General features: G+C 51.7%; 1 non-coding gene across 1 annotated transcript in view; it reads left to right on the plus strand.

The window, feature by feature from the left end:
* Nucleotides 1–3,548: 3,548 nt before the first annotated feature.
* Nucleotides 3,549–5,000, plus strand: part of LOC126434957 (small subunit ribosomal RNA) — a 1,910-nt gene continuing 458 nt past the window's right edge. The window contains exon 1 of the ribosomal RNA XR_007579617.1: nt 3,549–5,000. This exon is cut by the window's right edge and continues 458 nt beyond it. This is a non-coding gene — a ribosomal RNA (small subunit ribosomal RNA).

A 5,000-nucleotide genomic window follows, 5' to 3' on the forward strand; every position in this document is an offset into this window, starting at 1 on the left:
GCGCCTTAACCTAACCTGTATTGCGCCTTAACCTAACCTGTATTGCGCCTTAACCTAACCTGTATTGCGCCTTAACCTAACCTGTATTGCGCCTTAACCTAACCTGTATTGCGCCTTAACCTAACCTGTATTGCGCCTTAACCTAACCTGTATTGCGCCTTAACCTAACCTGTATTGCGCCTTAACCTAACCTGTATTGCGCCTTAACCTAACCTGTATTGCGCCTTAACCTAACCTGTATTGCGCCTTAACCTAACCTGTATTGCGCCTTAACCTAACCTGTATTGCGCCTTAACCTAACCTATATTGCGCCTTAACGTAACCTGTATTGCGCCTTAACCTAACCTGTATTGCGCCTTAATCTAACCTATATTGCGCCTTAACCTAACCTATATTGCGCCTTAACGTAACCTGTATTGCGCCTTAACCTAACCTATATTGCGCCTTAACCTAACCTATATTGCGCCTTAACGTAACCTATATTGCGCCTTAACGTAACCTATATTGCGCCTTAACGTAACCTATATTGCGCCTTAACGTAACCTATATTGCGCCTTAACGTAACCTATATTGCGCCTTAACGTAACCTATATTGCGCCTTAACGTAACCTATATTGCGCCTTAACGTAACCTATATTGCGCCTTAACGTAACCTATATTGCGCCTTAACGTAACCTATATTGCGCCTTAACGTAACCTATAGTGCGCCTTAATGTAACCTATATTGCGCCTTAACGTAACCTATATTGCGCCTTAACGTAACCTATATTGCGCCTTAACGTAACCTATATTGCGCCTCAACGTAACCTATATTGCGCCTTAACGTAACCTATATTGCGCCTTAACGTAACCTATATTGCGCCTTAACGTAACCTATATTGCGCCTTAACGTAACCTATATTGCACCTTAACGTAACCTATATTGCGCCTTAACGTAACCTATATTGCGCCTTAACGTAACCTATATTGCGCCTTAACGTAACCTATATTGCGCCTTAACGTAACCTATATTGCGCCTTAACGTAACCTATATTGCGCCTTAACGTAACCTATATTGCGCCTTAACGTAACCTATATTGCGCCTTAACGTAACCTATATTGCGCCTTAACGTAACCTATATTGCGCCTTAATGTAACCTATAGTGCGCCTTAATGTAACCTATAGTGCGCCTTAATGTAACCTATATTGCGCCTTAATGTAACCTATATTGCGCCTTAACGTAACCTATATTGCGCCTTAACGTAACCTATATTGCGCCTTAACGTAACCTATATTGCGCCTTAACGTAACCTATATTGCGCCTTAACGTAACCTATATTGCGCCTTAACGTAACCTATATTGCGCCTTAATGTAACCTATATTGCGCCTTAATGTAACCTATATTGCGCCTTAATGTAACCTATATTGCGCCTTAACGTAACCTATATTGCGCCTTAACGTAACCTATATTGCGCCTTAACGTAACCTATATTGCGCCTTAACGTAACCTATATTGCGCCTTAACGTAACCTATATTGCGCCTTAACGTAACCTATATTGCGCCTTAACGTAACCCACATTGTGCTGTAACCCAACACACGTTGGGCCTTAACCCAACACACGTTGGGCCTTAACCCAACACACGTTGGGCCTTAACCCAACACACGTTGGGCCTTAACCCAACACACGTTGGGCCTTAACCCAACACACGTTGGGCCTTAACCCAACACACGTTGGGCCTTAACCCAACACACGTTGGGCCTTAACCCAACACACGTTGGGCCTTAACCCAACACACGTTGGGCCTTAACCCAACACACGTTGGGCCTTAACCCAACACACGTTGGGCCTTAACCTGCTCTGTAATTGTCATACGACGCGTTAAATTAGTGTAGTGTTGCCCAACTGCAACCCCCGCAATATAGTTTGCTACTCGCACTGCCCGGTCCCCAGTGTATCGCTTCATGTTAAACACCTTGCAGCTATACACTGTAATGTGGATGGCAGCAGGACGTACATGCTCAATGCCCTTTGCAGTTGTTCATTGGCATTTGCAGTTGTTCATTGGCATTCGCATGGCGAAGCACTTAGCCTACGCTGTGGTACGGCCTGTGTCAACTGTCCGCTGATGTTGTACGTCCAAATCACACACTGTACTGCACATTGGTCCTCATGTACTGAATGATACATCGTGGTACATGTGACCGTACAACGACTGCGCCAACAACGGCGAACCATGCGGTCCAAATGTTGTGCACTCAGCTACGTGTCGTCTCCCTATAAGAGCTGGATTGCAGTGTGGTATGCCCTGGATGGCGATCAGCATGAGCCGTCTGTTGATGTAGTGGCGCGTGTTGTCAGACGTAGTCGTCTCTTCTCACACACCGTGATAGCATGGTGCACTGCGTTCCACATCTGCGACATGCGACAGAGGCCGGTTGACAGTCGTTCGCGCAATGGACATCGCATACGTACGGGGGCCACCTTCCACGTGTTCGCGAAGCGTGCACATGTTGTTGCGTGTATGTGGGCAGACAGTGTGTCGTGACACCTGACACAGGCATGCAACAATCGTTGAATTTGCAAATGGCGATGGACGCCTACGTTTGCTGGTGACGTTACGCAAATGAACAACTGGTAAACCGTTGTGGTGCGGTTGTTCTCGCTAGAGGTGAATCAGTGATGGCGACGATCGGTTGAGCTACCAACCGGTTGTTCCAGCGATACCCACCATGCCCACGAACGTGAATGGCATCTGGGTGTGAAGCGATACGCGGCGGTGGCTGGGTGGGACCGTCCCCGGCCGGTGAGGGGGGGCCTCCCGGCGTGCTGGCCGCGCGGTGCGTGGGCGCACGCGCTACAGCCGGCTGGTGGGGGCGGCCAGTGGCAGGCGCGCCGGCCGACGGAGGCGGCAGGCGGCGCAGCTGCGCGCCGGCGCACCCTGCACGCGGCGCCGTGCGGCCAAAGTAGGTCCTCGCGGGCCCGGTGCGAAGCGCGGTGGACATCTGCAGTGTGCTGGTCCGATTGAGGACTGTGTGCGCTGAGGATGCGCCGCCGCCTGGCGCTCGGCGCCGCGACGCCGTCTGCTGCTCGGTCGCCTCTGCGGTTCTCGCAGGTGGTTTGTATCGCAGCTGTGCGGACGTGTTGGCGCGTGCGCTGTGCTGGGAGAGTTCGCTTCGGCACCCAAGTGGGGCTTTTGTCCTTCTGTGGCGCTGGCGTTGGAGCTGCCGGTCACCGTAGGTGGCGCGTGTTGTCTCCCGCCGGCAATGCCACGACAGCACGCTCCCGGGCCTCTGTCGGCAGCGGCAAGCTCAGTTGGGAGCACGGGTGGTCGCACCTAAAGCGTCTACTCGCCAAACTCCGGGCGATTGCGCCTCTCTCGAACCCGACCAAGTACTTAGGACGGCGCTGCGCGCCGCCGGGACCTGAGAGGGTTTCGAGGTGTATGGTGCAGGGGAGCTCAGCCTCCTCCTGTTTGCAGAATAATTGAGCGGACGCTTGCGTGTTCGCGCGGGCCCCCGGGACACACTCCCGGGCGGCCGGCTGCTCAGCTCTAGTTGACGCAGCTCCCTGGTTGATCCTGCCAGTAGTCATATGCTTGTCTCAAAGATTAAGCCATGCATGTCTCAGTACAAGCCGCATTAAGGTGAAACCGCGAATGGCTCATTAAATCAGTTATGGTTCCTTAGATCGTACACACGTTACTTGGATAACTGTGGTAATTCTAGAGCTAATACATGCAAACAGAGTCCCGACCAGAGATGGAAGGGACGCTTTTATTAGATCAAAACCAATCGGTCGGCTCGTCCGGTCCGTTTGCCTTGGTGACTCTGAATAACTTTGGGCTGATCGCACGGTCCTCGTACCGGCGACGCATCTTTCAAATGTCTGCCTTATCAACTGTCGATGGTAGGTTCTGCGCCTACCATGGTTGTAACGGGTAACGGGGAATCAGGGTTCGATTCCGGAGAGGGAGCCTGAGAAACGGCTACCACATCCAAGGAAGGCAGCAGGCGCGCAAATTACCCACTCCCGGCACGGGGAGGTAGTGACGAAAAATAACGATACGGGACTCATCCGAGGCCCCGTAATCGGAATGAGTACACTTTAAATCCTTTAACGAGTATCTATTGGAGGGCAAGTCTGGTGCCAGCAGCCGCGGTAATTCCAGCTCCAATAGCGTATATTAAAGTTGTTGCGGTTAAAAAGCTCGTAGTTGGATTTGTGTCCCACGCTGTTGGTTCACCGCCCGTCGGTGTTTAACTGGCATGTATCGTGGGACGTCCTGCCGGTGGGGCGAGCTGAAGGCGTGCGACGCGCCTCGTGCGTGCTCGTGCGTCCCGAGGCGGACCCCGTTGCAATCCTACCAGGGTGCTCTTGAGTGAGTGTCTCGGTGGGCCGGCACGTTTACTTTGAACAAATTAGAGTGCTTAAAGCAGGCAAGCCCGCCTGAATACTGTGTGCATGGAATAATGGAATAGGACCTCGGTTCTATTTTGTTGGTTTTCGGAACCCGAGGTAATGATTAATAGGGACAGGCGGGGGCATTCGTATTGCGACGTTAGAGGTGAAATTCTTGGATCGTCGCAAGACGAACAGAAGCGAAAGCATTTGCCAAGTATGTTTTCATTAATCAAGAACGAAAGTTAGAGGTTCGAAGGCGATCAGATACCGCCCTAGTTCTAACCATAAACGATGCCAGCCAGCGATCCGCCGCAGTTCCTCCGATGACTCGGCGGGCAGCCTCCGGGAAACCAAAGCTTTTGGGTTCCGGGGGAAGTATGGTTGCAAAGCTGAAACTTAAAGGAATTGACGGAAGGGCACCACCAGGAGTGGAGCCTGCGGCTTAATTTGACTCAACACGGGAAACCTCACCAGGCCCGGACACCGGAAGGATTGACAGATTGATAGCTCTTTCTTGATTCGGTGGGTGGTGGTGCATGGCCGTTCTTAGTTGGTGGAGCGATTTGTCTGGTTAATTCCGATAACGAACGAGACTCTAGCCTGCTAACTAGTCGC

The sequence above is a fragment of the Schistocerca serialis genome, unplaced genomic scaffold, assembly GCF_023864345.2.
Source record: "Schistocerca serialis cubense isolate TAMUIC-IGC-003099 unplaced genomic scaffold, iqSchSeri2.2 HiC_scaffold_1196, whole genome shotgun sequence".
NCBI classification, from domain to species: Eukaryota; Metazoa; Arthropoda; class Insecta; order Orthoptera; family Acrididae; genus Schistocerca; species Schistocerca serialis.